Source organism: Siphateles boraxobius, unplaced genomic scaffold, assembly GCF_051911475.1.
Source record: "Siphateles boraxobius isolate OS27281-9 unplaced genomic scaffold, OSU_SipBor_1 55, whole genome shotgun sequence".
Taxonomy (NCBI): domain Eukaryota; kingdom Metazoa; phylum Chordata; class Actinopteri; order Cypriniformes; family Leuciscidae; genus Siphateles; species Siphateles boraxobius.
The window spans coordinates 9,152,440-9,179,979 of NW_027509181.1; positions in this window are offsets into that span (position 1 = coordinate 9,152,440).

Sequence of the window (27,540 nt, forward strand, 5' to 3'; positions counted from 1 at the left end):
CCTCGGAACTGGAATCGCCAGCACTGGATCTGGCACGTGAAAGCTGAGATAGGGCGGGGCCCGTCCCAACCCCCGCTGTCAGATCCATTTACGAACCCCAAAATCCGAGTCGCCGCCGTGCATCGGCAACAGCAGGACCCACGTGGGGAGCGCGAACCGAACCGTCCTCCTCAAAGAACGCCCGGCGGGGGCGGAGCGTCCTCACGGACAGCTTCTCGCAATGCTCACAGTCAGCCCCCTCGAGAACTGACTGTGGCATGCTCCACTCCCAAATAGTACCAGAAAGCTGATGTGTGTGTCCCCACCCGTGATATAACTTGGGCAGGGAACAACACGAAGCTGCTTGCTCTCTTTTGCCATAATATATATATATATATATATATATATATTGCAACTTGACAGACAAGTTGGTGGTACTGGTCTGCTCATCTCAAATGACTGGAAATTTGATCCTTTACCACCTCTATTTGACAACAGCTCATTTGAATCACATTCAATTACCATCACTAGTCCTATAAAAATCCATTTTGTAGTTGTATATCGTCCCCCAGGTCAACTTGGCAGTTTCTTAGAGGAGCTTGATGTGCTACTCTCATCCTTCCCTGAAGATGGTACTCCTCTTGTAATTCTTGGAGACTTCAACATCCACCTAGAAAAACCTCAGCCTGCCGATTTCCACACCCTGCTTGCATCATTTGACCTCAAACGAGTATCTACTGTGGCTACACACAAATCAGGTAACCAATTGGACCTTATCTACACACGCTAATGCTCTACGGACAATACACTGGTCACTCCACTGCACACCTCAGATCACTTCCTCCTCACTCTCAACCTCAACCTGCCTCAGAACACAACACACACTCCTCCACAGGTCACCTTTCGACGGAACCTACGCTCACTTTCACCCTCTCACCTATCCTCTTTGGTCTCATCCACACTTCCTCCACCTGATCAGCTCTCAACACTAGATACTAAGCCCGCACCACACCCTCTGCCCCCTGGTTATCTGATATTCTCCGCGAACATCGTACTAAACTCAGGGGTGCAGAGAGGAAGTGGCGCAAATCGAAAGTTCCGACAGACCTGGGTCTTTATCAATCCCTCCTCTCTTCCTTCTCTGCTAATATCTCTACTGCTAAAATGGCTTACTATCAAAACAAAATTTTCAATTCTTCTGACTCTCACAAGCTTTTCAAAACCTTCTCCTCTCTTCTTAACCCTTCGCCTCCTCCTCCTTCATCAACCCTAACAGCCGACGATTTTGCCACATTCTTTATAGAAAAAACAACCACCATCAGCGGCCAATTTACCAATCCACAAACTGACACACATATTTTACCAACAAACGCACACATTCTACCCTCCTTCTCTCTACTTTCAGAGGCGGAAGTCTCTAAACTCCTCCTTTCCAATCGCCCTACTACCTATCCGCTTGATCCAATCCCCACTAATCTACTTCAAGCCATTTCGTCCTCAGTTGTACCCACACTCACGCACATCATAAACACCTCTCTTCACACTGGTACTTTTCCCACAGCTTTTAAGCAGGCTCGAGTAACCCCACTGCTTAAGAAACCCAATCTAAATCCAGCACATCTAACAAGTTACAGACCGGTATCTCTTCTTCCATTTGTCGCGAAAACACTTGAACAAGTTGTTTTCAACCAGATCTCCTCCTTTCTTACACAGAACAACCTCTTGGACAACAATCAGTCTGGTTTCAAGAGCGGACACTCAACTGAGACTGCCCTGCTCTCAGTAATTGAAGCTCTGAGACTGGCAAGAGCAGCTTCCAAATCCTCAGTCCTCATCCTGCTGGATCTGTCTGCTGCTTTTGACACAGTTAACCACCAGATCCTCCTGTCAATCCTAAAGATGAAGGGCATCTCGGGAACTGCACTCCAATGGTTCGAGTCTTACCTCTCAGGTAGGTCCTTTAGGGTGTCATGGAGAGGTGTGGCATCTAAGACCCAACATCTAGCTACTGGGGTGCCTCAGGGCTCAGTGCTTGGACCACTCCTCTTCTCCATCTACATGACATCACTAGGATCTGTGATTCAGAAACATGGCTTTTCCTATCATTGCTATGCTGATGACACACAACTCTACCTCTCATTCCAGCCTGACGATCCAACGGTAGCTGCTCGTATCTCAGCCTGCCTAACAGACATTTCTGGCTGGATGAAGGACCACCACCTTCAACTTAACCTTCCGAAGACAGAGCTACTTGTGGTCCCGGCCAACCCAACACTTCATCACAACTTCTCCATTCAGCTAGGCTCGTCATCCATAACGCCATCAAGGTCAGCTAGGAACCTTGGGGTTGTAATTGATGATCAGTTGAAATTCACAGACCACATTGCTAGAACTGCCCGGTCCTGCAGATTTGCCTTGCACAACATTAGGAGGATCAGGCCCTTCCTTACAGATCATGCTACACAACTCCTTGTCCAAGCACTTGCTTTATCCAGACTGGACTATTGTAATGCTCTCCTGGCTGGTCTTCCAGCTTGCTCTGTCAAACCTCTACAATTGATCCAGAATGCTGCAGCCAGAGTAGTCTTTAATGAGCCAAAGAGAGCACACGTCACTCCACTCCTCACTAAATTGCACTGGTTGCCAGTTGCGCTCGCATTAAATTCAAGGCACTGACGTTTGTCTACAGAACAACCACTGGCACTGCTCCCTCTTACCTAAACTCATTACTTCAGACTTACGTGCCATCCAGAAACTTGCGCACTGCTAGCGAATGTCGTCTTGTGGTACCATCTCAAAGAGGCACAAAATCTCTTTCTCGGACCTTTACCATGACTGTTCCCTGTTGGTGGAATGATCTGCCTAACTCAACCAGAGCTTCTGAGTCAGTAGCCACTTTCAAGAAACTGCTGAAGACGTATCTTTTTCGACAGCACTTGATTCAGTAGTACTAACACTTTCTCTTCACTTTCTCTTCTCTTCTATTCTATTAAAAAAAAAATGCACTAAAGTTAAACTGAGAGGGGTTATAGCTCTTGCGTATTGTTGTCCTACTGTCCTACTGTTAGTTTAACTGCTTCTATTGTTCTCATTTGTAAGTCGCTTTGGATTAAAGCGTCTGATAAATGAATAAATGTAAATGTAAATGTACAACAATAAATATGACAAGGACAGAATACACAGATCGCTTGCTGAAGGCACAGAAGCTGTCCCGGTCTGTTTTCAGGTGTGCTTTATAGCTTCCTGGTCTATGACGTCACCCGCTTATGACGTCTAGCTCTTCCATTGGACTGATTATACACGTGCTTCACAACGCAATCACGCAGAGCGTTCCCACCGCGTCTCAACACAGCTCGAGTTCCCTTGAAAGGGAACCTAATTCTAAATTTTTAAAAAAGTGGGGGTAGGTAATTTTTTTTAAATATGTTGCGTAGAAATATATGCATGTAATTTTATTATTTTGTTCTTTTTGAATGTCTTGATATTTGATGTGATTATGTGAGAAAAAAAATTAGGAAAAAAAAATATTTTCTTTTTTTGATGGAATAAAGAGATTCGAAGAGATTCAGAGATTCTCTCTCTCTCTCTCTCTCTCTCTCTCTCTCTCTCTTTCTCTCTCTATCTCTCCTCTCTCTCTCTCTCTCTCTCTCTCTCTCTCTCTCTCTCTCTCTCTGAGAGTGGTGTTGCTGTCACTGGCATATGGAGCCGAAAGTGACCTGATAATAAGTAGCATTAATCACAGTTTTAATTACAAATCAGGGTTTCACCGTGAGGTTAAAAGCTCCCTGCTAATAGCATTCCAAAGACTCGATTCAATGCATACCAATCTGACTTGTATTTTGTAATTATGCTGTAAATTGTTTGTGTGATGGGAGGACTCATATGAAAAATGAAGGGTTGTCATTAAGCTAGGCGACATTCCTGATTTACGATTCCTGGACATCACTGATGCCTTTTCACAACATCTGATTTTAAAGTAATCACTGTTGCTTTAATTTACTCTCAGAGTTATGACATGGCTTGTTTACAGCTACACTTGAGTTGTCATATCATCATAGTGCTTCAGAGAACCCTATTGAAAATCTCCTTTATAAACAGCCCCAATGTTCAAACAGTTCCATACAGATTTTTCTAAATTAAAAAGCTGGAAAGATGTTGTTGTTGATAATTTCAACAATTTTGTGTAGAATGGCTTCACGCCACAGCATTCACATTCATTTTTCAATAAAAATTTTAACTAAAATTGTTACCTGTTCTTGTCTTTTCCTCCTCTATTTTTTCTTTATATAGAAAGAGTGCTTGGAGGCGGTCTGGCAGATTCTGTTGGGTTTTGCGGGTTGAGGCTACTGGAGGGAGGTGGAGGAGAGAGATGATGCCAGACCCTGAGCACCAGAGCTCATTTCAACAGCCTGTCTCAGTGGACACACACAGAGATGCCACTCACAGTGCCAGCCTGCCAGGCCACCGCTCCGAGAGGATTCACGCTCAGTTCCATTTCACATTGATCTTCATCTTTTGCACATACACATACAAAACTCAACTGAGGTTTCTCGACATGCTGTATAAATACATAAATCCTAATCAATTCATTTTATTTTGACGATGCGGAATGCGAATAAGTAATGTTGTCCAGCTGCTATCAGAGAGTGAGCCACGGGTGATCCTATGGGGGACAAAAGCACTCCAAATGAAATATTCGGAAATGAAGATAATAAATTAAGTTAAATGTTCCGATTTTCCTTGAAATTTTCCATAACAAGCAACTATTGAGACAAATATTTAATGATTACTATGAAAAATACATATCAAACTAAAAATACAAATACAACTCATTGGAAAAACGTGAAAATTCTGCAAAATTATATTAAATTGCATTAAAAATTAAGACTTTCACTTTCAAAGAGAAATGTCCAGTGACTGGTCCAAAAGGCGTGTACAGTTTTATCAGAAGAACGTGCATCTGGCAATGTTTTATTACATTGATGTATGTATTGGCAGTTTTGAAATGTAATTTCCATTGAGAGGCGCTAAAGTTTAATATGCTATTGGTATGAAAATAATCTATCTAACATGCAGTCAAACATGACACTCAACAAACCAAGCCATTTCAGATATTTCATGTGTTCTAGCTCAAGCACACCTGGTGCAACTAATGAAGCCACTGTTTAGTTGCATCAGATGTGCTTGAGACAACACCTGTTTTGCAGATATGTGCTGTTGTGTGTAGGGTTGGGTACCGTTAACATTTTAACCGGTACCGGAATACCGTTACCTGATATTCGGTGCTGGTACCCAATGGTACCTTTTCCGGTAATTTAGGCATGTTTACCTCAATAACTGTAAACAAACTAAGTCGTTTGTAGAAGTGTAATTGACATTATGCCAGAGCTTACATGGTTGCAGTCTGTCATTGTCTGTGATGCTTGAAAATTAATATAAGTTAATATAAATAAATTCCATAAAATGTTTAGTTTTCCACAAATTCTGTGTTGTGAATTTTCTAGTATTCAAATGAAGACATAAAACATTAATTTAATTTATCTTTTATATGAAATTAAACTTTTTTGTCAAACAACATGCGGCACAACAGAGCTTTATACTGTTAAAAGTACAACATAGAAGAAAAAGTGTGATTATTCCTTAAAAATATTTTTTTTAAATAACAAATTATTATTAATGTTAGTATTATTATTAAATTGATATATCTAAATTCTTCTGTACAACAGTAATATATTTTAAAGTTAAACCCAACTTTTATTTTGACTGGTTGTGGTGAAGACCTTTGACACCGAATAAATTGATATTCATTCATATATCATAATATAATTGATATAATGTGAATCGGTCCTTGGTCGGTGCCATTAAAAGTACAGAGCTCGTTACCCAACCCTAGTGTCACAGTTGTCTGCTGTCTTCATGTCACGTGTCTTCATTAGTTCATCTGTAAAACCTGTCTTTTAACCATCATCTGTTTCACCTGTCTTCACTCATCAATGTTAATCAGTGTATATATTTAGTTCCCCTCAGTTCATTCAGTCTGCGTCCGTTCTACTTTATGTTTGGTGTGTGTAGGATCTGTCTGCCCGTCTGCCTATCCGTATCCATGTGAGTTATATTGTATATTGAAAGTAAAAGTTATTGTAACTGGAACTTTGTTTTTGTCTTGTTCTTCTGCCTACACCACGCCGTGACACCTAGTTGTGAGGGATTCTATTCAGGGGGTTGGATGAATTTGAGACTGCAGAAGTCATTAAAAGTTGCATTTTCATTTCAATTTGGTGAAACTACTTCAAACATTTGTTGTGTTGAGATATTTCAATTACTTTTGTTTGATATGATTATTGCTAACGGCTGAAAGTGTTTACATTTTGCCAATAAACCTGATTTGCAATGGGGGTTGAATAATTTCAATTACAAATGCATATATTTGCTGAGAAAGCAATCATTTGATCATTCAAAAACATTACTGAGGCAGATCAAATCTTCGGACAGACAAAAAGTGTCTTTAGATTTTTTTTATTTTTTTATTTCTTTATTAGTAAAAGAAGTCCATCACTGCACAACCGGCCACAAAAATAAATTTTGTCAATCTTTAGACTAACATCCCCTCAATTCAGAGATGCTCTTATAAATACAGACATGCAGTGTCCAAAAGTATTTGGATAAAACTTCACAACAAATATAACATGAACATTTTTGGCTGTAAAAATCAGATCAGCACCATTTGTTTAAAATGAATGGCTAAAGTTCAAAGCTGAATCTTGTACATGAGGAAATGGAAACACTTTACAATAACAGGGCATGGATAATCATGTACTAATACCTGAATTAATAGTTATTTCAACATGAACTCATGATTAGTGAATATATTAACTAATCATGAACCAATGAAGAGCAATCCTTAACTACGACAGGAGTCATCATGATTCATCCATTAATATCAGCAGCCTTAAAAATGTTAGTACATGTTTGATAGTTAATGCATTAATTAACGTTTAGGGGTAAACTAAATCAACCAGGCTCCGTAAGAATGAATAAGAAATACTTTGACTTTGAAATATATTTAAACAAATTATTAGTATTTTGCTGGGATCAGTACAGCTCACTCTCCATCCAGACACAGGCCGGGATGATACTGTACCTCCGTTCTCTGAGTTTTTTTAAAAAAGCACACAACATCACTTACCTGGACTGAATACTATTTGTAGTACATGTGTATTTGACAGTAAGTTTATGATAAATCTTGATCTGAAATTGGTAAGTAGTTAACAGTGAATTTATTATGATGTGCCCCCTCAAGTAAAGTCATGACACAGTCATGCATTAACAAGCCATTACTTTGTTAGTGTATGGTTAGTTTATCACAAGTTAGTAATGATGTACCCCCTCAAGTAAAGCCATGACATGATGCATTAACAAGCCATTAGTTGATGTTAGTGTATGGTTAGTTAATAATGAATTCATTATGATGTGCCTCTTCAAGTTGTCACGATTTAGATCTAATGAAGACGATGAAGATTGAAAGGTAACACGTTCGTTTAATATGTAACTCAGAATACAACCATTAGGTGAGACAGCGTGCAACGCATAAACAGTATGCACTAGACACAAACAATAACCGACACTGAACTGAAGACAGGCAGGAGCTAAAATACACAGGTGATGACGAGACAATGCAGACAGCTGTGAAGAACATTATAATCCATGGTGCTTGATGACGATGATCGCTGGCAGGTGCAGGTAATGGTTGAGAGAATGCAGGTGTGAGCCGGAGAGGATGATGGGATGTGTAGATAACCGTCTGCAGGTGATTAACATGTGACAGTGACACAAGTAAGTCATGACACAATGATGCACTTACAAATAATTAACTCAAATATGAATAAACATATACAATAAGAGTGCCATCCTTATTCCTTTACACCCATGGTACAAAAAAACAAAGATAAAAATGTGTAGTTCTTGTATTTTTATTTATACAGTTAAACATATATATGCACTTAAAAGAAAGCCCAAACATACCTGTAAAGACACACATACAGAAGTACTCGTTTTTAAAAGTACTTAAGTATCAAAAGTAAAAAGTAAATGTCAATGCATTGTTTTATTAATGTTGCATTGTGTGTAATACTTACTGTACCTTATGCCTCTGATCTATGCCTGCCTACCCTCCCTCAAATCAATATCAAATTTATTTCTACCAGAAAGACTCGGGAGATAGAATGATGTAACAAAACATTAATTTATTGACGGGCCAGCAAGCAATTATTTATAAAATTCTTTGGAGTAGGCCCCATCCGTAGTGCATAATCCGAGGGTAGCGTCTGCATTTCCTGCCTGAAGATGAAGGCAGGGGCGCAGCCAACCCCCCGGAAGGTATGGACAGGACCATCCTGGTGGTTGTGGGGAGGGTGGACGTAATTGTTTGCATCAGCGTCTGCGAAATCAAACAGGTGTAAGTACCAATCTTTTATACAGCATTAGGACACGATTGGATAGATGTGAAGGTATAAGTGACGTGGTAATTGAGTCTTCCTGGCAGAACTTATGCTAAAGCTTTCATTTCTAAAACAGTTCCAGTAGTGTGGGATTGAATAACTGCACTCAACGTCCACAATGGTTTCGGACACCCAAACGGCTGTTCCCTCAAATAGTGCCCTATTTAAAGTTTTTTTAGCTTTTAGTATGAATATGTTAGCCTTACTGTCCGATGTCGGGTTCTGACATCAAACCGGCGTCAGGTTCTGACGTCAACCCGACTTTCTTTTCCAACCAAAATGCAACCCCTGCAACCAAAATCATCCCTTGACTGACATTATTACTTCCTACTCAAGGACCTTGACAGAAATGTAATGGAGTAAAAAGTACGATATTTGTCTTTCAAATGTAGTGAATTTAAAATAAAAGGTTTCCAGAAAAAATAATACTCAAGTAAAGTACAGATACTCAAAAAGTGTACTAAGTACAGTACTCAAGTAAATGTACTTTGTTACTGTCCACCTCTGCTAAATTGTTATATCATTATTAATGTGCACATGCTTTCCTGTGCTGTTTTAGGACCTAAGGAATTATACAAATCAGGTAACAGTGAAAATGTGGCCATTAAATCTTGAGTGCAATTTGAAAGCCGCAAATGTTGACCTTTTGGGTCGATTCTCAGTGCTTAGTTGTGGAGGATGCAGCAGACTAACAACGTTAGAGCAATTTTAATTAGAGCAGGCAAATAGCACTGACTTTTGTGAATAAGGCACTGTGTATAATGAGCCTAATTTACATATAAAGGATTATAATGGATTCTTGATATTTGACATCATATTAAAGAGCTGACAAATGACACCGAACCGGTAGTGAGACTGTATCTTGCCTATGCTTTGGGGTGTTAAAATGAATCTATGACGATGTCTTTGCCACCATCCTCATGCTTTTTGCTCTATTTAGATTTTTGCTTTGCCATGATATAATTATAATTTTTTCCACAATCTGAAATATTGCCTATTGTCCATTTTGATCTTAAATCAAAATTGTATATATATATATATATATATATATATATATATATATATATATATATATATATATATATATATATATATATATATATATATATATATAATGTATTAAATCTCATCACTAATCCCTCAAAGATTGTGCATTATTACATATATATATATACACAGTACTGTGCAAAAGTCTTAGGCACATTAGTATTTTCACCAAAAAAATGGTTTAAAGCCAGTTATTTAAAAGATGGTGGTGTGATCCGATCTCTGTGTGGAGCACTGACTGTTGTCAGACTCCTTATGCATTCAAAAATATAACAGCATTATTAAAATTAATGGCAAACTGAATGTTTGGAAATGTAAATTGATATTTCCTACTGATACACTACAGCAAAAGATATAAATAACTGGCTTAAAACCATTTTCTGGGTGAAAATATGAACGTGCCTACGACTTCTGCTCAGTACCGTTTATATGTGTTCTTGAAATATGATTTGGGTCGGAGCAGATTAAATACAAATTTATCATCCATGGATCTGATGGTACAATTTTTATTTTATAAGGCAAGAAGAATTCAAACCGGACTGCACTAAGGCACATGCAACACAAATGTATTTAATTTATAAAATTTCTTATATTTTAAATTTGCAGAGAGACGTAGTAAAAACAAGTCTTAAGGGTACTGTGGTGGCAAACAATTTTACATCACCGAATAAGAGACAAACATGTACCAACTGTCTTTAAAGGTTGTATTGCCTGGACAAAATCATGACCGTATCCCCTCTAAGTTCCAGGAAAGCTCACAACCATTGACTTGTGTCTAATAATTCACCAGCGAGCGCCAGAGAGTCTGCATCTAATTGCGTCCATTGACACCTTTTATGGGCCCTTAGAGCATCACCAGAACACACCCCACATTCACCAGCTCTGGGTCCAAGCTTCAAAGAGATCCTAATCGACTCTCCTAGGTCCAGGAGGGAGAGTAAGAGACCACTTCATGTCACAGACATGACACACACACACAAACATACACAGGCTTTTACATTAAACTCAGAATATGAGCCATTGCCAACTGTATACGATATTCCTGTGTGTTTGCATGTTTCCCAGTTCATATTAGTCTAGTTAAGATTTCCTAGATGTGTTAGGTAAACTCTAAGTGCCTATATTCATGCATATGAGTGTAACTTTGTATTCCTATTCTTTTTACATGTCTTTTTTGGTACCGTTTTAATCCTCTCGGTCTAACTGAGTTGGTCATATACAGGAGATTACAGTAAAATGTATGATTCTATGTGCACCAGCTTTCTGGAGTAGAAATGACTACTTTTAACAGTATCATAAACTAAGCAGATGAGCCGCTTTGACAGGACAAAGAAACATTTTTCCCGCTCACAGAACTCCAAGTCGATTGGTAAGTTCACTCCGGGAGGTGTGAATCCGGACCCCCTTTAAAGTCAGAACCAGCAGTTTTCTCTTTGTCTTCAGTCTGTCTTCAGTTTGTGTCTTCAGTCTTCAGTTTTTGTCTTCTGTTTTCTTTTGTTTTCTTTTTGTTAAGTTTTTGTTTCCCTTTTCGTATTCTCCTTTGGTTATTTCCACCGACGAGTGAAATGAACTTAGCCTGAACTGCTTCTTTTGTAACTTCACTTTCAAGGGACTTTTAAACTTGCCCTATCGAGATCTAAAAGCTGTTACGGTTGTTTGCCCCATTTAGGGTTATTGTGATTCCTTGTTGGTTCTCTCTTAAGGTTCCTTTGTCCTTTGTGATTTTGCCATAACTGTTGACCATCTTCTCCCTCTTTCTATCACTCTCTCATTCTCATTCTCTTTCATTGTTTGTTGCTCTATTTTGTTGTATATACATTTATTCCATGCAATTTTAGTCACACACATACATAGTTTTCCTTTATTAAATCCATTATATTCATTTATTGTCTCTTGCTCATATTACGAAGTCCCTTAAATGTTCGATCAAAGCTACGAGCTTTACAATTGTTGATACTTTAAATAGTATCTTTATGGAACAGGGAAGTTATTTGTCATGTCCAGAGAAATAGCCTTTCTTGAACGTCTATAAGGATAACGTTTCATGAGGTTTGATAAAAGGTCGGACGGTCAGTTTTACTGGACAAACAGATTATTCGATAACAAATTTATCCCATTAAGGGTTATCCTGAGAATCGATCTATTCTAGATAATTGATATATTAATATTTAATTATAATACATTGTGATTGATTATTGATATAGAAAATTGATCTATTTTTGCCTACCTGCATGGATAATTGATTATAATCCGTTGTATTTAGTTGTCCATGCAGATATGTTTGCAACATATTCCCTTTACGGCGGGAGAATAGACCCGCCGAGAGCGAGGGTACCGTCGACTGGATACCACGTCTGGTCAGGAACTCAGCGTCTGAATTGGCAGGGCAGAGTGCAGTGAGCGTGTAAGAGAACAGATAAATATACCGGCTCGAGGAGAGGCTTCCACACGAATCTCACAGGACAGGACGAGACAAGACACGACTCGAACAGAGAGGTAAGAGGAATGTACTCTGCATGAATAGCTTACAATAAACTGACAAAGAAAGGGTTAGAAATAGTAAGAGGCATTAGGGGAAAGGAGGAACAGGTGAGCAGAGATTAAGGTAAACGGGAACAGCTGAACCTGATGAGACTAAAGTGATAGTGTAGAGAATGAGTGTGTAATGTGACCACAAGAGGGAGACAGAGAAGGGAGGAACCTGGATCATGACAGTACCCCCTCCTCAACGAGCGCCTCCTGGCGCTCCCGAGGAGGAGGACTGGCGAGAACGGAGGAAATCTTCAATGAGCGAAGAGTCCAAGATGTCCCGGGAGGGTACCTAGCTTCTCTCCTCCGGCCCATACCCCTCCCAATCGACTAAGTATTGGTGACCACGACCCCGGCGGCGCGTGTCAAGGATGTGACGAACCCTGTAGACAGGAGAATCATCAATATGAACAGGTGGACAAACAGGACGAGAGGGCGCGCGAACGACGGGCTTAATATGCGAAACATGGAAAACAGGATGGACCCGACGGAGATAGGATGGGAGGCGAAGCCGTACCGCGACAGGATTAATGATCTTAATAATACGAAATGGCCCGATAAAACGGGGCGACAACTTACGGGACTCAGAATGTAAGGGTAAATTAGCGGTGGAAAGCCACACACGCTGCCCACGAAAGTAGCGCGCACTCTTGACCCGACGCTTATTGGCAGTGATGCTCATGCGAGTGTTAGATCGACGAAGTGCAGTTCTTACCCTCCTCCAAGTGCTTTTACAACGGCCAATATAGGCTTGGACCGACGGTGAATTGGACGCAGACTCCTGAGACGCAAACAAAGGAGGTTGGTAGCCGAGGCAACAGTGGAAAGGCGAAAGACCTGTAGCAGAGGATGGGAGGGAATTGTGTGCGTACTCTGCCCAGGCCAGTTGCTCAGACCACGACGTGGGACAACGATTAGCAAGGCTGCGAAGAATGCGGGCAACAATCTGATTGGCGCGCTCGGCTTGCCCATTGGTCTGGGGGTGAAAACCCGACGAGAGGCTGGCAGTAGCCCCAATGAGACGGCAAAATTCTTTCCAGAAAAAGGCGGAGAATTGCGGACCTCTATCAGAAACCACGTCAGTGGGTAGACCATGTATCTTAAAAACATGATCCACCTTTATCTGGGCTGTCTCTTTGGCAGAAGGAAGCTTAGAGAGTGGGATGAAACGTGCTGATTTAGAAAAGCGATCGACAACTGTTAGGATAACCGTATTGCCAGCCGACGGAGGAAGCCCGGTAATAAAATCAAGTGCAATATGAGACCAGGGTCGAGCTGGAACAGGTAGTGGTCGAAGCAAACCAGCCGAGGGAGAATTACCGGTCTTGGTCTGTGCGCAGGTTACACAAGAGGCGATAAAGCGACGCGTATCGCGCCCCATAGTGGGCCACCAAAAGCGCTGACGAATAAAGGCAAGAGAGCCCCGCACGCCGGGATGGGCAGACAATTTGGACGAATGTCCCCATTGGAGGACAGCGCGGCGAATGGACGCGGGAACAAAAAGGAGGTCCCTAGGACAGTTACGCGGCGCGGAAACCTGAGATAGTGCGCGTCTGACCAACCTCTCGACTCCCCACACGGTAGCACCCACGATACGACCGGGAGGAATAATAACCTCAGGGGTTACAGCTGTGGTGGGGGAGTCAAAGAGGCGAGAGAGGGCATCAGGCTTGACATTCTTGGAGCCCGGGCGATAAGAGATGGAAAAATCAAAACGCGTAAAAAACAGAGCCCAGCGAGCCTGGCGGGCATTGAGTCTCTTAGCCGAACGTATGTATTCTAAATTTCAATGATCTGTCCAAACGACAAAAGGAACGGAGGAGCCCTCCAACCAGTGTCTCCATTCGCCTAGCGCTAAACGAACGGCGAGCAGTTCACGGTTGCCAACATCGTAATTTCGTTCGGCGGGCGCGAGGCAGTGAGAATAAAAAGCGCAGGGATGCACCCTTCCGTCCGTAGAAGAGCGTTGAGAGAGGACGGCCCCGACCCCGACCTCTGAGGCATCGACCTCGACTATAAATTGTTCCGAGACGTCAGGAGAGAGTAAGATAGGAGAGGAAGTAAAAAGAGTCTTTAGCTGAACAAAAGCCGCTTGAGCTGCCTCTGACCATCTAAAGCGGGACTTGACAGACGTCAGCGCAGTGAGGGGCGCGGCAACTTGGCTGAAACCCTGTATGAAACGACGATAAAAATTGGCAAAACCAAGAAAGCGTTGAAGCGCAACCCGAGAGTCAGGAACGGGCCATTCGGTGACCGCTCGGACCTTCGCCGGATCCATACTAATTCCTTCTGCCAAAATGACTGAACCCAAAAACCTAACCGACGGGACATGGAACGGACATTTCTCCGCCTTGACAAAGAGTCGATTCTCTAATAGACGCTGGAGGACTCGACGAACGTGTTGGACATGAACCTGCAGCGAGGGAGAGAAAATGAGAATGTCATCGAGGTAGACAAAAACAAAAATATTAAGCATATCTCGTAAGACATCATTGATAAGGGCTTGGAACACGGCGGGGGCGTTGACCAAACCGAAGGGGAGGACCCTATATTCAAAGTGACCGAGGGGCGTGTTAAAGGCGGTCTTCCATTCGTCACCCTCTTTAATACGAACTAAATGATATGCGTTACGAAGATCAAGTTTGGTGAAGATCTTAGCTCCCTGTAGGATCTCAAAGGCTGACGACATTAAAGGCAAGGGATAACGGTTCTTGACAGTAATCTCGTTCAGCCCTCGGTAATCGATACAGGGACGTAACGAACCGTCCTTCTTTTTGACAAAAAAAACCCCTGCTCCGGCGGGTGACGAGGAAGGCACAATAGTACCGGCATTAAGAGAATCGGACAGATAATTCTCCAGCGCCTCCCTTTCGGGAGCCGATAGAGAATATAATCGACCGCGCGGGGGCGTGGTCCCTGGGAAAAGATCGATACTACAATCGTACGGACGATGGGGAGGAAGAGAAGTTGCCCGGGCTCGACTAAAGACCTCCCGCAGATCATGGTAACCCTCCGGGACTCCAGACAAATCACCAGGCTCCCCCTGAAAAACAGACACAGAGGAAACAGGTGGAACAGCAGAGGTTAAACACTCAACATGACAGGACAATTTCCATGACAAAATGGATCCGTCGGACCAGTTTATGTGGGGGTTGTGTTGTACTAGCCACGGATGACCAAGCACCACAGGAGAAAAGGGAGAACGAAAAATAAAAAAAGAAATTGTCTCTTTATGGTTTCCCGAGACGGTAAGCGTCAGAGGCACAGTCTTTTGCATAATCCTAGGAAGGAAGCTACCATCTAGGGCATAGAGAGGGGTAGAGTCTTTTAAGTCTATGAGGGGAATACCTTGCTTCCGAGCAGGAGACAGATGAGACGGGCCACCGAAGAAGTGCAGGAAGAGTAGTACAGGACTTGGATGGAGAGTTCCTAGACATCGCGCTCGCCAGTAACCCTCCGCCTACTGACGAGCTCTGGCTTTTACCGGACAGTTAGTGACAAAGTGACTAGCCGAGGCACAATACATACACAAGTGATTGGCAATGCGTCGCTCACGCTCCCTGGAAGTAATTCGGAGACCACCAAGCTGCATGGGTTCAGGGTCCATGTCAGAAGCATGAGGAGAAGCGACGGTAGAAGAAGTCGGGAACGAAGCGGCTTCGGACCGACGTGCTCTGTGGCGCAAGTCGAACCGCTTCTCAATCCGAATCGCCAGATCGATGAGGGCATCAAGTCGAGCAGGCACCTCGCGCATGTAGATCTCGTCCTTGAGGTCAGGATTCAACGCCTCCAGAAAGGGTGCGGAACTCAATGGAAAAATCAGTAACAGAACGTCTCCCCTGGCGGAGGGATGAAAGGAGTCGTGAAGCTTCCTCCCCGTGTGCTGACCGGTCAAAGACACGGATCATCTCTTGCTTAAAGAGCGTAAAGTCGAAGACGTAATCACCCTCTGCCTCCCGGTTGGCCGCTCCCCACTCTCGAGCCTGTCCCGCGAGGAGGGAGATTACATAGGCGACCTTGGCTTGGTCCTGAGCGTAAGTAGCAGGCTGTAACGAGAAAACTACCTCGCACTGGGTAAGGAAGGAGCGGCATTGAGTAGGCTCACCGGAATAGACAGGAGGGTTGTTGATACGTGGTTCGGAAGCCTCGCGGGTCTCAGAGGTGGGCGGCTCGTGACGAATCTGATGAACCCGATGAGAGAGATCAGCCATCTGGTTAGCGAGGGAGTCGATAGCCTGGCGAGCGGTGGAAATCTCCTGCTCGTGTCTGCCCAGCATGGCACCCTGAAGTTCGACTGCTGCTTGAAAGGGATTGCTGCTCGCTTGGTCCATAACTGGTCAGTTTATTCTGTTATGAGCTGAGAGATGGAGGACCAAAAGACGAGATTTACAATAATACAGTCTTAAATGAAAATGAGGAGAGAATCACTGAATCAATAAGGAACATAAATCTTCTTAGGATTCTCAGGAAACAGTCAAAACAGAAAACTTGGCTCGTAGAAAATAGAACATAAACTGCGAGTAGATTGTCACAGGATCTCCTGATGCGCAGCAACGCGTTAGGCGAAGTTGAGGTCCCAGTGGAGACTGCAGAGGGAGAATAGACCCGCCGAGAGCGAGGGTACCGTCGACTGGATACCACGTCTGGTCAGGAACTCAGCGTCTGAATTGGCAGGGCAGAGTACAGTGAGCGTGTAAGAGAACAGATAAATATACCGGCTCGAGGAGAGGCTTCCACACGAATCTCACAGGACAGGACGAGACAAGACACGACTCGAACAGAGAGGTAAGAGGAATGTACTCTGCATGAATAGCTTACAATAAACTGACAAAGAGACAGACAAAGAGAGGGTTAGAAATAGTAAGAGGCATTAGGGGAAAGGAGGAACAGGTGAGCGGAGATTAAGGTAAACGGGAACAGCTGAACCTGATGAGACTAAATTGATAGTGTAGAGAATGAGGGTGTAATGTGACCACAAGAGGGAGACAGAGAAGGGAGGAACCTGGATCATGACAGGTTGAATTCTAATGTAGAATGCGGTCTGTTATTTGTTGATAACAGGCTGCTGCTAACTATAACACACCGTTGCCATGAAAAACAGAGTGTTGCCATGGATTCTAACCGTAGAGACGGAACAGACCATTTTCTTTAGCGGAAGCAATACAATCGTTTTTAAATCAATAAACTCCTTTTTAAATCGATATTTTGTGTTAAATTATTGATTTATTTGGTAGGTAGCCATGTAATAAGCGGGATAATATAGAGCGAGGCGGTTTTTATAACGAATACAACCCCTTCAGGCTACTCAAGATCCCGACGCGAAGCGGAGGCCTGATCAGCCTGTCAGGGTTGTATTCGCTATAACAACCACCTCGCTCTACATTATCACTTACGTAAAATGCAGAATTTACTTGCACTAACGTAACTGGTAGTCCAGGCTGTTGTTGTATGTTTTCTTCCTTTGTATGACACCCAATCAGAGAGCCGAGCGTGAGCCTCTGCGTCATCATTTCTAAAGTCCTCCGTTTTGACCCGTCTTCACTAAAACAGCCTCCAGAGATTCAAAACGCGAAACGGGGTCGGCAGCGTTTCTAAAGTTCTCCGTTTTGGACGTTTTAGTCTGGACGGGAGGTGTAAACGTAGCAAAAGGTCTCAGTTTCTAAACTAAAACGTAGTAGTGTGGATGGGAAACTTACTGACCGCCAGAGGCAGTGTAAACACTATGGATGACACATACCAACATAGTCCTGAGGAATGCCACCCACCTGATGAAATAAAGGCCGCTCTAGAAGAAACGCAGAACTAACGGCATGATGAGCAGCAACGTTGACCTTATAAAACCGGACAAACGTGCATGGAGAAGCTCCGGTAGCAGCAGTGCAGATATCCACCAGGGAAACTTCACAAGCCCATGAAGATCAGATGGCCCTAGTGGAATGGCAAGTTAGTCTCCAGGGCAGTTGTCTCCCTGCTACCTTGTAAGCCAGTGTAATGTTCTCTACTATCCAGTTCGACAACCTCTGCTTCGACACTGGAGCACCTATCTTCACACCACCATGGCAGACAAATAACTGGTCTGACTGTCTAAATTGAACAGTAGAGTTCACATAACACTTCACGGCCCGAACAGGACACAAAAGTTGGGCACTTGAATCGGACCCTGAAGAAGTCTGAAAAGAGGCCAGTTCAATGTACTGATTTATGAACTGAGGAAATAATACCTTCGGAAGAAAAGAAGGATTGGGTCATAGAACCACCCCGGAGTCATCCGGGAACCAATGCAAGCACAGTTCACTAACAGACAACGCGTGCAAACTCATTGACTCGTTTCTCAGTATCAATAGCTAACAAAAAAAGAAGTCTTCAAGGACAACTATTTAATGTCAATGCTTTGCAAGGGCTCAAACTGGGGTGAGCACAGGAATGCAAGCACGAGTGACAAATCCCACACAGGAAAATGAGGATTCCGAGCAGGGTTCAGACGGCGCGCGCCCTTCAGAAACTGCAGACAAGACTAGGAGAGCCAAGAGAATAGCCACCAACTGGAACATGATATGCAGAAATTGCAGCAACGTACACTTTCAATGTGGAAGCTGCTTTTCCTTCCTCCAGTAAACGTTGAACAAAAAAAAAAGCTTAAGATACTCGGAATGTCACATGTTGCAGGATCGAGCCCCTGTTCCTCACACCATGCAGAAAAAAGCTTCCAATGGGAAGCATAAATCTTTTGTGTGGAAGAAGCCCTAGCATTAGAGATGGTGTGAATAACACCAGGGTCACAATGAACCAGGAAAGGATTTAACCCAATGGCCAGACCCAAAGCTGCAGATGAGCCGGGTCCGGGTGCCAGACACTGGCCTCCAGCTGGGAGAGGAGGTCCTTCCTGGGGGGAAGCTTCCATGGATTGCCTGTCAGAAGTCTCATCAACAAAGGAAACCACGGTCTGGCTGGCTATCGTGGTGCCACGAGTAACACTCTGTGCTTGCAAACGGAGATCCTGTGCAACATCTTCCATAACAGAGGGATAGGTGGAAACACATATAGCAGGCAGTTCGGCCATTCGTGAGACAGAGCATCCTGGCCCAGGGGGCTGGACACTTCTGTCCTTGTGAACCATAAGCTGCAGTGGGTGGTCATCTCTGAAGCAAAAAGATCCACTATTGCTCTTCCAAATCATAGCCAGATACCCTGCACTACATCTGGATGAAGCCTCCATTCTCCTGGATGTACTTGATCCCTGGAAAGAGAATCTGCTGTCTGGTTGGTCGCTCCTGGAATATGAGCTGCCCTCAGTGAAGCGAGTCATGGCTGACACCATGTCAGGATCTCATGAGTCAGCTGTAGAGACCTGCGGGATCTCGTGCCGCCCTGGTGGTTCAGATGGAACACTGTTGAGGTGTTGTATGACCGAACGAGAAACATGGCGTCCTGCCAGAACCGGCATGAAGTACTTTAGAGCCAAGAACACTGCCCTTAGTTCTAGTAGGTTGATATGTTCCGTGGCCTGGATTGGTGTCCAGTGCCAGCAAATGCCCCTCCGATTCGTGACCAACTCCCGATGAGAGGGAACAACACCCAGGGGCACTCCTGCCTTCAGGAACTCTAACTGTCTCCACCGCCTCAACGCACAAATGCAAAGATGAGAAATTATAACCAGTCTATGGCGATGTCTTGTGGGATCTAGCCACAAACTGTTGTTCCATAACTGGAGTGGTCTGAGGTGGAGTAAACCCAGGGGGATCATATAGAATCGTTTTTCTATTGATCAAATGGAGTACTGGAGATCCAACACAGCAGACCCCTGGGTGGTGGCGACTCTGAGCAGGGGATATACTCTACAGTTTCGACGCCGGCCTCCCAGATTCTCAAGAATTGCTCTACGATTCTCAGAGATGCGGTTTGCGCAGTGGCTCTCTCTTTGGAAATTTTTTCACTGTTAGAGAAGGGAGCCATAGAAAAAGTTCATCCCCTCGTTCAGGGAGACGGGTTCTATTCAACGTATTTTCTTGTTCCAAAGAAGGACGGTGGTTTACGCCCAATTCTCGATTTGAGGCTCCTGAATTTGTTCCTGAAGGTCCTTCCTTTTCGAATGCTGTGCACAGCCAATGTTCTCCGGTCTGTAACTGCAGACGATTGGTTTGTAAGTGTCGACCTGAAAGATGCATACTTTCACGTCCCAATTGCTGTACATCACAGAAAGTTTTCTGCATTTCTGTTTCCTGGATCAAGCTTACCAGTTCAAAGTGCTACCCTTCGGCCTTTCCCTTGCTCCTTGCATCTTCACAAGGTGTGTGAGCGCAGCTCTGTCTCCTCTTAGGATGAGAGGCATGCATACTCTTCCTTATTTGGACGACTGGCTTCTCTGTGCCCCCACAGAGCGGCAGGCTGTACAAGACTCCAGACTGCTTTTGAGATATGTGCAGAAGCTGGGGTTTTCTGTGAACGAGAAAAAGAGCCGTCTGTTTCCATCACAGACCACTGCGTTCATAGGAATGACCCTGAATTCTATTGCCTAATGTCTGCCTCCCTGTCTCAGGAACGTGTGCCGAACTTTCTGAAACTTTTGGCTCGCTTTCGCCCGGGTGTGTCTTTGCAGTATGAGGTGGTCCTACGACTGATAGGGATGTTAACAGCGGCTACAGTGGTGATCCCCCTGGGTTTACTCCACCTCAGACCACTCCAGTTATGGAACAACAGTTTGTGCAGATCTATAGAAAAACGATCGACCGCCGGCCTGACTGTCTCAGGCTTTTTTTGCGATTTTTAGTGGTCGCGTGGGGACGCTGGCGGGGTCCTCCCGGAAACTGTCAATGAGGTGGGAGAAAAACTCTTGCATCTTCAGGAACACAATGTCTTTGAGGGGGCTGTGACTGAGGTGTAGCATGCTGGCGGAAACATTGCTCTGATGTGGCATAGTGATGTCGGGTCTGAACCGCTGGCATCCTAAAGGTAGGGTTGCGCTGCACCTGTGTCAGTTGACGAGTGGCTTCAGACAGCTTTACCCCCTTTTCCAACAGTTCCGGAACATTTGGATCAAAAAGATGCCCGGGAACAAAAGGAAGATCCCTCAAGGTTTTCTTGAGTCCTCCGGCAGTCATGCTTTGGCAAGCCACACTTGGCGGTGGGACGCCAAAAGCGTGGCTGTAAGACTACCCAGCTCGCAGGTCACATGGCCTGTTGCCAAGAGAGCAGTTTGCAGAAATTGTGAAATAGAGGGATCCGCATTTGCAGGTTCCAGCGTACTGGTGGCAGCAAGAAGTAACTGGCAGTTACAATTGTGTTTTCTGCTCGAGTAATGTAGGCAACAGACTCATATGCCTTTTTTAGCAAGGAATCCGTAAGACCGCATTGTGCACTGGGACATCGCACATTCCCTCGTAGAGCCTCATCAGGAGACACCACCAAAGCTGCCACAGGCTGCTCTATTTCCGGAGCACGACCCACCCCGATAGAATCTGCTTCAGCCATAGATGCTAGCGTTCAAGCAATCTTTGAGTGGTTTGAGTGGACCAGAACCAGTGAGAGCATTTGAGAATTCAGCCAAAAAATCCTTACATGATGGCATGGCAAAAGAAGTTGCAGCTGTGGTCTGTCTGAAAAACACATTCGTTTGGGCAGATTGGACAGGTGACTCATCAAGTCCTAGACGAGCAGCTGCCATTCGAAACACAGCCAAAGTATCATCAGATGAGGACTGGGCTTTTCCAGACGACTGAACTGATCCCCCACTAGACCCCTCCACTGCTGGGTAACCAGTAAAAACAGCCTGAGGTGATGGTTGTGCAGCAACATCCATAGTATCCACATGATCGTGAAAAAATGAATCTGAAGAACTTGTAGAAAGCACATCAAACTCTGAACAATGAGAAAAACAAGGGGAATCCAGAGACTCTTCCCCAGCTCTTTGATCCCGAACATTCTCATCCTCCTGTGTCATCCTCACAGGTGTAGTAGATGTGACAGGCTGAAGCGAGTGAAGCAGGCATTTCAGCTCTGCCATCTCTGAAGAAAGCACCGACACTGTCATCGAAAGTGAACCTTTCTCAGCATGTGAATGTTCATCACCTCGTGATTTTGCCTTCTTAGCTGGGAGGGTAGCACCAGCTGCCACCGACGCCCTGCGCTTCCGAGTGCGCGAAGGGGCTACACCTAACTGCCCAAGTTTCACTGTTGAATTAGGGTCTAGCTCGGCAAGACGGAGCGGTCGTTCCGACATAGGTAAAAGGCTGCAGCGCATGCACGTGTCTGTGAGAGCCTCTCGCAGATGTTGAATACCCAAACATGACGGGCAGATGTCATGACCGTCGTCAGGGAGAAGATTATTAGGGCACAGCTTACTAGTCAGTAGAAAACCAGTGGGGATCGAGCTGTGAGCCATAGTTACTCGCTAATAATACCCTCGGATAGCTTAAGTTAAGAATAATAAAATAATTAAAATAAAATAAAACGATTACCTCGGGTGAACCCGACAGGTAATACCAACAAATATCTCACAAAAAAGATAACAAAGTGTCTAAAATGGCCGGCAGATTTAACCGAGAGACAAAACGTGTAACATGGATTCGAGGAAAAAACCCTCTTAAGTAGATATGTCAACGGGAGACCGTTAACTCATAAGCGCGGAAAAACACAAGCCACCGGATTGCAACGAGAGGCACAGAGTGTTACCGATGAAGAAATAGAAACTCACCAAAATTTAATCCAATTCCTTGAATGGCGTAGACACGCGCTGTCACAGCTTGTGAGGACGAATCTCGCTGCTCTTGTAAGCTGCACTTGACAGCTCGAAAATCTCTCAACCAAATACAACCTATCTCAACCAGGCGAGAAAGCAAAGGAGGTAGAGTGATGAGCTACTGTAGCTTTTACCCACCAGGGCTCAGCATACGTCACGCCACGTGACTTTGTTGGTATATTCTCTCGACCTATATAGCTGCCACTGCGATAATCCATAGTGTTTACACTGCCTCTGGCGGTCAGTAAGAATGAAACAGAACTAACTTTGTTAGATTTGCTTATGCTACCCTTGTAATGGAGGCCCTCTGTCTCGGTCGTACATTATTTGTACATTATACGTCACACATTTGCACGTATACGAAAGTCATAGAACATGTTAAATTTCTCCCACTGTACCGAAAAGCATTAAAGTGAAAATGTCAGAGGTGTTGGTGAGTTCTTGTCCACTGATAACTCCACAGTAAACATTTTTGGATGCAATACAAATCAGAAAATAAATGAACCAAGCAATAAAAACATGAAAAGGAGACTGTTGAAACTATCGAAACTACCATCACAGCCCTGAAATATAAAAATATCTGCAAATGAGAAGTATATATACAGTATATATATACTAGTGTAAAATATAAATATAAAACATTCTAGTGTGTGCAAACTGAAATCTTTGATGGCTGAAACTTGGACGAAGCTCTGACCACAGCTGTTACAGAAACTGACTTCATGTCTAGAGGCATCCACTCTCTGCACAACACTATTGTATTCGAACAATGATCTGCATGAAAAGTGTATTTGTGCCTTTTTTATTTCAAATAAACACCACTCGGTATGATATTGTTATGCAATGAAATGACATTTTTATAGCTCAAGAGTCCAAATGTGTTTAGGGTCACTGTGTTATATACATAGACCAACTATGCCTGCATCTTGAGAACTGGGGTCTGTTTGATGGAGGTTTCATGGCTAGTGGGTGAGAAATCGTCAGAGGCACAGTGCTGATTTGGGGAAGACTTTCAGCAGTTGAGTCTAATGAGAACAGACAACCATGTGCAAAGCTTCTCCCAGGCTGAGGGAACAAGCTGACAGCTGACAAAGCAATTGGAGAGACATCACCAACACACCAGTCCACTGACCTTAACTCCAAATATAAGAAAATATAAGATTCATTTTTTTAACTGATATACATGTCTTTTCAGTTGCTCTTCCTATGATTGGCTGGTGACACCCACTGATTCTCTAATGTGCCAGTGTTTTTGTCCATACAATGGAAATCAATGGTCACCAAACATTCGTTGGTTACCAACATTCTTCAAAATATCTTCTTTTCTTCTCACTGCGATCAAAGCAAAAAATCAAGAAAGAGCTACGTAGTGATCTGAAAGAAAAGTTGAATCACAGAATTAAACAGATGCCCACATATAGGTAATTTACCAAACAATGAATGAACTGTGATTGCAACACAGTTTGTACCTGTTTGTCACAGTATGAGGGGCAGTGAGTGATCTGACTTGAATCTGTGTCTCCATCATTAATCTTATGCTCATTAGAACACATTTTCATTTAGAAGATCTTTCTTAATTAATTAAATAATATTACTTTAAGAAATCGTTTAATAAAAATACTTTTCTCTCAACTATTTATTTAGTTTTGCACTACTGAGATTTAATTTTGTTACTTTAACTTATTTGACAATGCACCATGTAATGACCCCAATACTTGGTTGTAACTATGTAATACATCAAAAATATAAAAAAACTGCAAACTCTCAACTCTAAACCATTGCTGCTATAACCATAATGCTGCAAATTCAACAACCGTTATATAATTGAACTTAAAGTTCCCCATGTCTTTTGAGATATTACTCTTGATTTAGTATGTAATATAGCTGTCTGTGAATGTTAAAGGATCTGCAAAGTTTCAAAGATTATTTGAGCACTCAGTTTGATCCTAATTGGACACTGTAATATTACATTTAAATTGCATTACAACTGAGCGGTTCAGCTTTTTTACGCTGGGTGTCATGGAGGAGAAATGAGACATTCACGTTGTACACGCCATACCAGAGTCCCCAGTCGTCATGGCTACCACACCAGGCTCTCCAGTCGTCATGGCCGCCATGCCTGAGTCTTCAGCCAAGAGGGCCACCACACCAGAACCTCCAGCCAACATGGCCACATTGCCAGAGCTTCCAGCTGTCATGGATGCCACGTCAGTGTTTCCGGTTGTCATGAATGTTGCACATGAAGCCATTAAGGCAATGACTAGGCATTTGTGACCGATCACAGAAAGTAGAGACACATGTCGGTTCTGAGGCATTTTGAGTTATTCATAGATTCTGAATAACTTTCCAACGATGTGTAACACATGGAAATCTGATAATATTTGGAGAAGTTGTGGCCATTTGAAGATAGGCTGTCAAAAAAGCTAAATGGTTAGATAACAGCCTCTAAAGATTGTGCAGTTCTCACCTCTCTCTGCTGCTAGGAGTGACAATAGGCCTCATTTACATCTCATTTGGATAAGCCATACCCCCTGTAAAGCTCCCCCCTATGCTTTACAGCTTTTTTTTTTCTTTCCTGAGCTAGCTAATAACAATAGGTAGGTATGGGGAGGTCTAAACATGGACTAAACATGAGTAACGTGTACATGTTCTTAGAATGAACACAAAACGACAAACTTTGATGTTTATGGAAACTCATCCCCAGGACCGGCGAATGCACTTCTGCCGCTCTAGGCGAAGAAAACAATTGTGCCGCCCCTCTATTTGCAACGTATACCAGCAACAACACACAAAGACCAATATGCCATATACATAACGCAAAACCAGCAACAACACACAAAGACCAATATGCCATACATATAACGCAAAACCAGCAACAACACACAAAGACCAATAAGCCATAGGCCTACATACTATATAACGCAAATAGTGCACAACGCGCGTGTGCCCAAAATGTCAACAATATTAAAGTTTATGCAGGAGGCAAATGCCTGCTGGCATTTTTCTTTAAGCAGTTATGACAGGAACTTTCCAAATAATCACATTTCACCTCCTCAATTTACTGTTGCAAATCTCTTTACACCACTTTCTTATGTGCGTAAAACACACACAAATGAAATGTCCGCAAGCACATTATATCATCGGCAGGTTCAGCATCTTAAATAACGACTAAAGAGCAAATGAAGCTTAACTTACGTTTCAGCGCGCACGGCGGGCCTTCATCGCAGCAAAGGTCTTATCTGCATCCTCTCTTTCGATTCTCTGTGCCAGTTCATGTTCTATGGAGATTGTTGCCAGTCCATTAAGTCTGTTCCCTGTTCACAAAACGTTCCCCATTCAAAGCAATCGGGACGTCACATATGAAACAGCCAGCCACCGCTGTCAGCGAGTCACCGTATTCAAGCACAGAGGGCGCGCGCGCCGCGCCCATACCTCCGGTTCAGTTTCCCGAGGCCACGAAGTGCGGCGATCGGAACCCGGAGGCCATTCTGCCCCTAGCTGTACATGTAAAAGCATGGGAAGTGATTCCAGGGATATCAGAATGCAAAGGGGCCATAGAACCAGTACCTGCTTCTCTGAGCGAGTCAGGCTTTTACAGCCGGTTCTACGGCCCCTTTGCACAACAGTTTCGCTATTTCAGCGCGGCTTGTCGAAGAAGCACTTCAAAACATTTTCGGTGTAACTGCCACGGTTCAGCTCGTATGCGACAATCTTTGCGGCGTCCATCTTCATTGAATTCTGATATCAGATAGAGACGGCCAGAGCGCATAATAAGTAGCCACGCTGTTCACTTGGAGGGCGGGGGGAAAAGACGGCTTATCCAGTATGGAAATACACACAGACAATGACACGCAACGCCCCTACTGCATGATAGAATCTCCGAAAACAAGCCGATTTCAACCTCAAAATGTACGCTTTTAAATATACCAATACTGTTATCTCAAACATGGAGAGGCTTCTTCATGTTCTCTTTCATCATCTCGTGTTCGAGATCCACATATGGGAAGGGTATCCGTACCTGACCTCTTCAGAAGCATCCAATTTTCTAAAGTCTGGCTAGACAGACAGAAGCGCGCAGCCAAAGCCAGGTGAGGCCACACCCCCTTGGGGATAGCCTACCATGGGCCTGCCCGGCCGCGTGTGGTGCCCTTATCGCGGCTAAGGATCTTCATCAGCTTTGCGTGTTCTGTTTGGGTCCTAAGTACGCTCGGGAAGCCCTGGAGAACCCGGAGAATTGCAGTTTCTGCCTCATGCTGACTAGGAAGCTGCTTAAACGCCGTTTTAAGGTGGCAGTGACACAGTGCACCGGGCTCAGCCCTTCTTATTTGGACGGGGGGCACGGTGATGACAACGCGCTACCGGGGGCCTCTCGGGGCCCAACGTCTCTCATCTGGGCTGACCAGCCCAATCCCGCCTTCCCCGAGGAGGACATCTTCGAGGACAACATCGCTCTCGTCCACAAACCGCCCGGTTCTGGCGAAGAGGAGGATGCAGCCATTCTTGGGGTTTCAGAGGACGAGGAGGCCATCCCGCCCTCTGGTGTTCCCCAGGCTACCGCCCACGCGGCTCTGCCTCAAGCCATACTCCTGGAAGTGTGTGAGCGAGCGGCCGCTCATCTCAACATTGAATGGCCGGCACCTCAGAGCGCCACTGACCAGGAGAGGGATATTTATGATGGGAAAGTGCTGGGACCCCCTCCCGACCCGAGGAAACAACTCTTCCCCATCCTACCAGCGTGTGCGAAGCACATGA